The sequence below is a fragment of the Cinclus cinclus genome, chromosome 28 (assembly GCF_963662255.1).
Source record: "Cinclus cinclus chromosome 28, bCinCin1.1, whole genome shotgun sequence".
NCBI lineage: Eukaryota > Metazoa > Chordata > Aves > Passeriformes > Cinclidae > Cinclus > Cinclus cinclus.
In genome coordinates, this window is record NC_085073.1 from 6,371,104 (window position 1) to 6,381,820 (window position 10,717).

Below are 10,717 nucleotides of genomic sequence, written 5' to 3' on the forward strand. Positions count from 1 at the left end.
CCACACATCCCTGCAGATCTCTGCAGATCCCTACGCATCCCTGCATGTCCCTGAATCCCTGCAGATCCCAGGATCCTTCCACGCCCCAGCGGTGCTGCTCCTCCCAGCTCTTCCCTGCATCCCTGCATTCCCGATTCATTCCATCTCCGCACCTCCCTGCCCAGCCCTGCGTCCTTTTTCATGCCTGCATTCCCTGATTATCCTGACGTCCCTGCATGGCTCAGCATCCCCGAATCCCTGCTCATCCCTGCTCACCCCAACATCCCTGCCCATCCCTGAATCCCTGCTCATCCCAACACCCCTGCCCACCGCACCCCCGGCTCCGCAGCCCCGCAGAGTTCCCTGTGCCGGGTGAGTCACGGCGGCCGCGCCGAGGCCGCCTCAGCTCAGTCACGGGCAAAAATAAACCGGGAGAAAGCTGCGAAACCACCGCCCCCTCCCCATCTCCATCCCCATCCCTGTCCCCGTTCTCATCCCTGTCCCCGTTCCCGCCCCGGGGCTCGGCCCCGGTTGGGACACGCTGCCGCCCGCACACACATGTCACACACGTGTCACACGCGTGTCACACACATGCCACACGCATGTCACACGCTTGTGCACACACCCGCGGGGACACGCGACCCAGCAGCGCACGCGTGACCGGCTCTGCCTTCCTCCTCCTCCTCCTCCTCCCTCCCCTCCTTCCCCCGTCGAGTTTCGCCTGAGAAATTGGGTCAAAAACCGCAGGAGCCTCATTTGCCCCTGGGCTAATTGCGCGTCTGGTGACAGAGCTGCCACTTCTGCCACCGCAGTGCGCGTCGCCTCCCGGGCGCGCCTGCCGGCAGCGTCCCTCTCCTCATCCCAGTGACCCCCGACCCTCCCGTGCTGGGAACTGGGGATCCCAGTGACCCCCCGACCCTCCAGTGCTGGGAACTGGGGATCCCAGTGACCCCCCGACCCTCCCGTGCTGGGAACTGGGGATCCCAGTGACCCCCCGACCCTCCCGTGCTGGGAACTGGGGATCCCAGTGACCCCCCGACCCTCCCGTGCTGGGAACTGGGGATCCCAGTGACCCCCCGACCCTCCCGTGCTGGAAACTGGGCATCCCAGTGACCCCTGACCCCTCTGCTCATTGGGAACCTGTAAGATCCCAGTGACCCCCGACCCTCCAGCTCTGGAGAACCGGGGAGCAGCGCCCCAGCCCCGTGATCTTCGCACCTTCCTCGCTGTCGAGGAACGCGGCGCTGCCTGCGGCTCTGGCGGTGACTCCCGGCTGCCGCCCGGCCCGGCGCTCCGCCGCGGCCCGGGGAGGCCTTTCCATCGGATCCAGGAGCTGATGGCGAGCCCGGTGCCAAGGCCAGGGCGGGCACGGCTCCAAGAGCCCCCGCTCGCCCCGGGGCCGGCGATGCTGGCGCAGGAAGCGAACGCCCTCGGTGCCTTTTGTGCGGCGGGTGGCGGCCGTGTGGGCTCTGCCGAGCATCCCCGGCCGGCGCTTCCGAAGAAAGAGCTGGTGTTGTGCCCTTCACCATTAATTACTTGTGCTGATTGATTTCCACTTCCGTGTAAAGCCCCGGGGATCGCCGGGGGATGCGGAATTCAGGGGGCACCGGCACAGGGCTCTGCCTGTTCTCTCTTGGCTTTATTATTTATCAACATTCCCCCGAGCGCACAGGACGGGGGTGCCGCGGGGGTTGAGGAAGGGTTTGGCACAGCCAGATGTTGTTTGTCATCCGTGCCAAAGTGACAACGTGGTGGCATCTCGGCGCTGGGAAGGGGCAGGCCAGGGTGGCCGTGGGCGCGTCGCCCTGGAAGGGGATGGGTAAATGATATAATTGTCATTAATTTATTATAAGGCCGGGTTTAAGCCACAAACTGGCGTTTAGTCCCCAGGGGTGAGGGCCCCGCGGTTGCTGCAGTGTCCCCAGCAGCGTCACCACCCCGTGAGTGCCTGACCCGTGTCACAGCGGTGTGAGCAGGTGTGAGGGTGGCCTGTGCCGTTAATGAGCTTGGCTTTGCTGGCGAGAGATGCTGCTCGATGTCCCCGCACGGGACAATTAGCACCCTGGCTAATGAGCCAGCGCGGCGTCCTGCCAGCCCTGCTGCTGATTATGGCCGAAGTCAGAGCGGGGCTGGCCGGGCCCGGTGTCCCCCCGTGTCCGGTGCCAGCACAAAATCACGCACAGGGGGGAGCTGGTGGCATCGCCACCGCGGGGACAGCCCGTGTCCCCTCCCGTGTCCCCTCCCGTGTCCCCTCCCGTGTCCCCTCCCGTGTCCCAGGTGCGGAGTGGCCGCTGCCCGAGGGGGAAGGAGCGGGTCCGGCTGCCGGAAGGGGGAAGGGAAGGAGGCAGTTGCCATGGAAACCGCAAATAAAATCAATGCACGCTGCCGCTGGCTCCGGGGAAAGTCGGGCCTGGCCAGGGCAGCGTGGCCGCGTCCTCGGGGGGACCCTGCAGCCCCTTCTGTGCCCTCCGTGCCGGGATGGGGGGACGGGGACACCACGGAAGAGGTTCCGCCGTTCTGGCTTCCCCCTGTCCCCTCCGCATCCCTCCCTGCCTGAGCCGCCCTGCCCAACTCCAGCCCGGCAGCTCCGTCAGGACGGGCAGAGCCGCGGCTCCTCCCGATCCACGGCTCCTCCCGTCCGTCCGTCCGTCCGTCCGTCCCCGTGCCGGTGCCCCGAGCGCTGGCCCCAGCTGCGGTGGCAGAGGCCTCGTTAATGAGCTGCGATCCTGATGAATGTGGCAGCTCTCCTGGAACGGGCTTCATTAACCGCCGGCGGACCTGAGCGGAATAACAAGCGGCTCCGTGGGGCTCGGGACGGGGTCCCCCCGAGCACCCCGCGGCCGTGCGGGGACACCGGGCCGAGCTCCCGGGGAGCTCCGGGTCCCCTCTCTGCCCAGCGAGGCTCCGGGACACCCCGGCCACGCTGCCACCACCCCGAACTGGAGCGGCTCGGGAGGTTCCCGGCCGCGCCGCCCGCCCAGTTTGGCTTTGTCCTGCGGGGGGGACGGGGATGGCCACCACAGAACCAACCCCTGCGTCCCCATCGGTGTCCCCACACCTGTCCCCACGCTGCGGGTTGCCCTTGTCACCATTCTATTGTGATGGCAGCAAGACCTGGCTGAGACCCACCAAACTCACGTCACCTGCCTCACGTGCCCTCCGCTGTCCCTGTGTTTGTTTGGGGACAAGCCAGCGGTGGGGTCCCCGCGGGCGGTGCCGGGTCCCTGCCCCTCGCAGCGGGAACCCCTCGGCGTTGTCACCGCACCCCAACCGCCCGCGGCCGCTCCCCGTGTCCCTGTCACAACAAAGGAAAACATCTCTGGATGGAAACTGCGGGAGGGTCGTCACGGCAACACTGCTGCAGGATTTCACCAGAATCCCGGCGTTCGGGCTCAAAAAGACGCGCAGTCCCCGCTCTGCCCTGCGCAGACGCCGCCGCGGACCCTGCCGGGGCTGGGGACCCGGGGAGTGGGAATGAGCCATGGGGTCACCCCAACCACGCTGTCCCGGGTGGGGTCACGGCTGTGGGGACACTGTGACAGTAGGTTCTGCCTCGTGCGAGCAGCTCGGGGCAGGATGTGGGGCTGGAAGTGTGCGGGGGGACCCCACCCCACCCTGGCGACACCGGGACACCGCTCGGTGCCAGCGCTGGCTCTGCCACCCGAGCGAGGCTCGGCCTTGGCAGGATGTTGGGCTGCGAGGGCGACGGGACCTGATGAAGTCACCTCCCGGCTGGAGGGAGGACACTGGGATCCCAAACTGGTGCCAGTGGAGGAGCTGGTCCCCGGCGCGTCCCCGAGCACGGAGCAGCGGCCGGAAAGGGCCGAGAGGTGTCGGTGGCACCCCGGTCCCCGAGCCGCGCTGGCGGGTGGCTGCTGTGACATCCATCTGTGACATCCATCTCCCCTTGAGACCAGAGCTCGGCTCGGTCGCTGCCGGCACCTTCCCCTGTCACAAAAACGGCCGGTGCCACATCCCCGGTGCCTCTGAGCGGCTCGGTGTCCCCTGGGGTCCCCACTCCCCCACCTTTGAGTCCCCAGGAAGCTCCGGGGCCTTTTCGAGGCCCCGAGCAGCTGTGGTGGAATTTTTTGGGGTGAGTGCGAGGCGCTGGGGCGACCCGACATTCCCACTGGGAATTCTCACATGGATTCCTGATCCATGCACGCTGCCGGGTTTCCAGGTGAAATTCAGGATGATGAAGAGCAGGAGGAAGGATTTGAGGCTGCGGGTGCAGGACCCAGCTGTGCTGGGAGGGCACATCCAGAGGGTGCCCGAGTGAGGATTCCAGATCCGGCCTCACCCCATGGACCTCCCCGAGCAAGAGCCACAACCCCAAAAACCAGCCCGGGGATTCCTCTCGGAAGCAGGACGGGACATCTGTAGGATGTCCGGATCCTCTGCGAGCTGGAAGAAGCCGGGGTATCAAATCCCCTGGGACCCTCTCCCTAATTCCCCTTGGCAAACCCCACGACCCCCGTCCCTGTCCCCCACGCTCGGGCACCTCCATGGGGCCGGGCCCGCCAGCTGCAGCCACATAAAGAAGGGGAACAGAGGAGCTCTGTGCGCCGGCAACGCCGGGATTGTGCCGGAGCAGGGGGGGCTCACAAAAGGCAGGAAACGCCACGAAAAGTCTGGCACAATGGAGTCGGAAATGAGAACTTTGCTCTCGGGTTTCCACGGATCCATCCTATGGGCGAAATGGGGAGGGGGGCGATTCTCCTTTTTTTTGGTGCCAAGCCGTGGGAGACAGGCTGGCATCCTTCGGTCACCGGTGGGAAGGTGACACCCCCCCACCCAAAAAAACCCCAACAAAACAAACAAACGCCGCACCCCCGATAGCTCAGTGATGGTTTCCTTCTTCCTTTTTGGGGGTCGTGTCTGGTAGCGCAGCTCTTTGGAGAGTCTCACCCATTTTTGGGGGGGGTTGGGTCTTTTTGAAATCTTTATCCACACACAGCAACTTCCAGCCTCTTCCCGCCCCCCCCCCACCCCTTATCCCATTCCGGTCCCATAGGGGGGTGTGGGGGGCTGGAGGATGCTCTCCTTTATGGGAACACCCCCAAAAAAATCCTTTGCGCCCCCTCTCCCTTTCCTGCCTCCATCACAGTGACCCCCCCATTCTCTTAAGGACCCCATCAGAGCCCCCCCGCAATTCCATGGACCCCCCCATCTCGCTCAGAGACCCCCCCCTCATTATAGGCACGCCCCCACCTCCCAACCCTTTCCACGCCGAGCGGGGTCCCCGCTCGATGGGGAGGGGGCGTCCCCGTTTTTTTTGTTTTTTTTTTTTTGGGGGGGGGGTTGGCCCGGGTTTTTTTTTTTTGGGGGGGGGGGCGGCGCATGCGCGGCCGCCCCTCGCCCTGCGCCGGGCAGCGCGGAGCGGGCGCGGGTTCTCCGCCGCTGCGGGCAGGTGCGGAGCGGGCGGCACCGGCGGCACCGGCGGCGGGGGGGAAGGAGGAGGAGGGGGCCGCGCCCGCCGCCAGCCGCGATTGGCCCGGCCCGGCCCGGCTCGGCCCCCTCCGGGGGGGGACCCGGCCCGCTGCCCCCCTCTCCGAGCCCCGTTCTTAAGCCCCCGGTGCCGGTGGGGGTGCTCGGCTCTACCGGCGGCGATGAGTCCCGGCGCGCCCTGAGCACGGGCCAGGTACGTGCGGCACCGGAACCGACACCGGCACCGGAACCGACACCGGCACCGGAACCGACACCGGCAGCGTCCCCGCTGCGGGGCCGCCGTGGGGAGGGGGACACCGGCGCGGCTGCGGCGGGAGCGGGACGGACCCGAGCTGGGAGTGGGGGGTGGGGACGGCCGCACTGACACCGGTACCGGTACCGGCAGCGCTAGGGCGGGAGAGGGTTGGATCCGGCTGGGGACGCGGCGGGGGCTGCGGGGCTGCAGGAATGCGGGGCCCGGTGGTGGCGATGGGGACGGTGACACCGGCACCGGCACTGCTGCGGGGACGGGGATGGGGGCGGCGACACCGGCGGCGACACCGGCGCCACCGCGGCAGGAGCGGGATGGATCCAGGCTGGAAATGCGGGGGTAGGGGCGGCGGGGGGGGGCCGCGGGTCCCGGTGGCGGCGGCGGGGATGGGGACGGTGACACCGGAGCGGGACAAATCCGGGCTGGGGACGCGGTGGGGAAGGGGGACAGGGGGTGTGGGGGATGCCGGAGGTGAGGGATGGTGGCCCCGGCGCCGGGGACATGCTGGGGACACTGGGGGGACAGGGAGCTGTCAGGGATGGGGGGACACTGCGGGGATCGGGGGCACTGGGACAGCTGGACAACGGGGGCGTGGCCATCGGCGTTGTGGGGACACCAGGACAGGGGGACGCTGTGAGGAGCGGGGCTCTCAAGGGCTGGGGACACTCAGAGGGGGTTGGGGATCCCCGGCACTGAGGACAGCGGGGCAGACACGCGTGGGGACAGTGCGACACCGTGCCCTGAGTCCCCCCGGGAGCTGGCAGCGAGGCAGAGGGCGAGCGGAGGTGGCGACGAGTGGCAGGACAGCAGTGGGTGCCACCAGCGTGTCACCCCCCCCGCGGTGCCACAGCCGGGTGCGCCTGGACCGCCCAGTTCCTTACTGGCGACGCTGGTGTCACCCTGGCGGGTCGGGAGCTGGGAATGTCCCTACCCCGGGGTGGTCGCGGCTACCAGGGGCTGCCATAGCGCGGGGCACTCGGTGCCATGGCCAGGATGTCCCCAGCATGGGGACACAGCCTGGAGAAGCCGGGATGGGTGGATGGATGTGGGTGCGGATAGGACGGGGGGCTCTACCACCCCAAAATCGGCGGGACAGCGGTGCCAGCTCTGCATCCGTGCCAGCCCCACGGGCCCGGGGGTCTCCTCCCGGTTTTGGGCACCGGGCGGGGTGTCGGGAGTCGCTCCCAGCGTGTGCCCGAGGGCTCGGAGCGATTCTGCGCCGGTTTTGGGGCTCCCGCGGTGCTTTGGGCTTTGCCGGGGAGAGGCAGAAAACGGGGCAAAAAAAAAAAAAAAGAATAAATAAATTTTTAAAAAATTAAAAAAAAAAAAAGATGAGCAAATTCTAAATTAAAGGCTGCAGACTGTCTGCCTAATAAAAATCGCACCCGGCAAAGGGCCCATATTGGACGGGATCGCAGTTTCCCGAGGTGCTAATTTATTCCGGCAGGCTGGGGGGAGCGGGGAGCATCACGTTGCCTGTGAGATGTGACGGCAGCGAGGTTTGCAGAATTCCTTTGTTGTGGGCAGAGAGGAGGGGACGCCGAGCCGGCCCCGCCGCCCGGCTCCTGCCACGGCCGCGCAGCCCCCGGGGACACCCCCGGAGGACACCCCCGGTCCCCGCTGGGGTGGTGGGGACACCGCGGCGCTGGGAGGGAGGTGGGTGATGTGTGTGTGTGTCTGGGGGGGGGGGGGGGGGGTCAGGTGTGCTCGAGGTTGGGGGGTGCAGGAGCAGCCCCCGGGGTGACAGCGGTGGCAGGAGGGGTTGGGGGGGGGGTGGGGGGACACGCCGAGGGGGTGGGCACCGGGATGTGGCGTGTGTGCTGGTGGCACTGCGGGCCGGAGTGACCCGTGGGGACAGCAGAGGTCACGGGGGGGGTTGAGGTGTGCGTGGGGACAGCTGGTGGCACCTCCAAGAATGGGGGCGTCCCCAGGGCGGGGACACCAATGTCCCGCTGCCTCCGGGACTCCCGGGTGGGTGGGCAGTGCCCCCTCTGTGCTGCCACCCACCCCAGCGCTGTCCCAGACGTCCCCTCTGTCCCCTTGCGGGCCCCGAGATCCCCCCTCCTCCCCGTCCCAGCAGAGGCTCGGGGCAGCCTGGGGGGGGGGACAGGTGACCCCCGAAGTGGCCGGGTGGTCCCGGCGGCCTGTGTGGAATTAAGCTCTGTTTCAGCTCAAGCTAATCACCAGCCCCGGCTTTGCATATTCATGAGCGGGATGAATTATTCATGAGGTGACAGCTAGTGACAGATGTGAAAATGTTCGCCCGGCTTCGGAGGGGGGCTCGGGGGGGGGGGGGGCGTTTTGCACCGGCGTTATTTTAAATTTCTCTCGTCTACCGTTCCCCCGGTTGGGCTGGGACACCGGGGGGACGGGGACACGCTCCTTGTCCCCGAGGGCGCCGATTCACGTGGCTTTGGGGACGTCACGGTGACACCGCCCTGACTGCGGGGAGAGACCCCCGCTGAGAAATCCGGGCCCTGGTGGCCGTGGTGGCCCGGCCACCTTTGTCACCTCCCAGCCCTGTGCCACCTCTGTCACCTCGCCACCCCTGTGCCACCTCTGTCACCTCCCACCCCTGTGCCACCTCTGTCACCTCGCCACCCCTGTGCCACCTCTGTCACCTCCCACCCCTGTGCCACCTCAGTCACCTCCCAGCCCTGTGCCACCTTTGTCACCTCCCAGCCCTGTGCCACCTCTGTCACCTCGCCACCCCTGTGCCACCTCAGTCACCTCCCACCCCTGTGCCACCTCCGTCACCTCGCCACCCCTGTGCCACCTCTGTCACCTCCCAGCCCTGTGCCACCTCCATCACCTCCCAGCCCTGTGCCACCTCAGTCACCTCCCACCCCTGTGCCACCTCCGTCACCTCCCAGCCCTGTGCCACCCCCCTCGCCTCTCTGTCACCACCGGGCTCTGAGTGGTGACACGCACATGGCCCAGCCCGCGGCTGCTTTTCCTGGGAATCCCGGCTGGGTCCTGCCCGGGATCCGGGATCCATCCCGCACCGATCCCGGTGGCACCGCAGGGTCGGGATGTCCCCGTGCCACCCCAGACTGTCTCAGTCCCGGCGGGGCTGGTGCTGGATTGTGGATTCGTGGATCGCGAGGAGGGTGGAACCGTTCTGTCCCGGGGACACCGCCCGGCTGTGGGGACACCGCGCGCGGGGGTGGCAGCGGCCTCGGCAGGGCTGGCCCTTCCCGTGGCACTTGTCCTGACCCCGGGAGAAACTTTTTGCTGGCTCGGCATCTTCCCGAGGGTGCGGAGAGGGGCAGAGGGCACGGAACGGGGGGGACAGGAGCAGGGCCGTGCGGGATGTGTCCCCTGCGTGCGCCAAGGGCAGCGGTGACAGCCGGGTGGCCCCAGAGGAGCCGAGCTGGGTCCTGTCCCTGCTGTGGGAGGATTTTGGGGACAGCTGAGCTTCCCCAGGTGCTGCCGGCTCGGCCTTTCCCGCTTTTCCCGCCGCGAAAGCAAATCCTGCAGGAATGCTGATGCCAGGGAAGGCCACGGCTCAGCCGTGTGACCCCAAAACCCGAACCCCGAGCCGCCAGCGGCATCCATGGGGTGGGGTCAGGGACCCCCATCCCACAAACCCCGGCTCCGCAGCCGCCCGGGAAGAGGCTGGAAACACAAAGAGCAACTTCGGTGTTTAACATTTAAAGAAATCCCGGCTGTTTGCTCAGCGAGGAGCCGGCTCTGAGTAAACACCCCGAGCAGGATTTCTACTCCCAGGAGGATTTCTACTCCTGGCGTTCACGCGGCTCTCCGCGGGCTCTCGCTGCCACCAGCCCGGGGTGGCACCGCGGGTGGGGACACCTCGGCTCGGGGTTGGTGGCCCTGAGTTGTCACTGGATGCCCCGCGGGCCATGGAGGAGGAGGATGGAGAAGAGGAAGATCGCAGGAAGGGGGAAGGGAGCGAGATCCCATAGTTGTTTTCTCCCCTCCCCAAATCTCCTTGTTTTGCTTTTCGATGGGAAAAAATCGCCTGGGGACAAAAAGAAGATGGGTGGAAAGGGCAAAACAAATCTTTCAAGAAGTGGGAGAACTCAGCAGGGTGGTCTGGAGCCTTGGGGGGTGTGTGAGGACAGCCAGGGACACCTTTGTCCCCCGGTGCTGGGTGTTCTGGACGTCCCCATCCCGCACCCACCAAGGTCACAGCGCTGTCTTTTTGTCTCGGGAGAGCTCCTGGACCCCCAAAAATCACAAATTAACATTTCAACGGGAGCAGCTGGAACCTCCCGAGCCCCAAAGTGCCCAAGAATTTCTATGTTTTTCCCCCTGAAGCAGGAAAAAAAAGGAAAAGTTTGGTGCTGGCGAGGCTGTCCGGGAGGAATTTCCTTCCCGGAGCATCTCCGAGCAGGGTTGAAGAAGCCGCTGTCGGTGCCTTAGAGCAGCCCCGGGGATGCTTTGGGATTTTCCAGCTCCTGGGAGATTTATCTGGGCAAAGGTGCATCCCGCTGTCCATTCCTGACCCCGGGAATTTCCCGGGTCACCTCCTTGTCCCCTCCCAGGAGCTGGCTTTGGGGACAGAGCGCCCCGCGGAGCTGCCACAGTGGGGAAGGAGCTGGCAAAGCTTTTTTCTTGAGAAGAAATCAGATAAAAAGAGATTTTGCGTCCCCTAAAAAGGCCCTTTGCCAGCACCGAACACGGGGGGGGTCTCTTTATTTCTCGGCTTTTCGCTCTTTCTATTTTCGTCCCATAAAAGCACAGAAGGGACAGAAGGAAGCAGCAAGGGCTGGAAAATGGAGCAGCAAGGATGGGGGGGTCTGAGGCAGAGACTCAGTTTGGGGCAGCTGGGGAGGTGTGGGGGGCTCCTGGTGTCCCCCAAAGTCTGAGTGGTCCCCAAATCCCTGTCCGGGACAAGGGAAAATCAGAGCAGAGAATTCCAGGATGGATCCATGGTGGGGACTCGAGGTTTGGTGCAAGCTCGTGGTGGCACTTTGGGACTTGGGATTTGGGGGTGCTGCTGGGGTCTCTGCTGCTTCTGCTCGGCCAGTTTGGCACCCAAAGCTGGGTGATGGTGATGGTGGGCACTGGGTGATG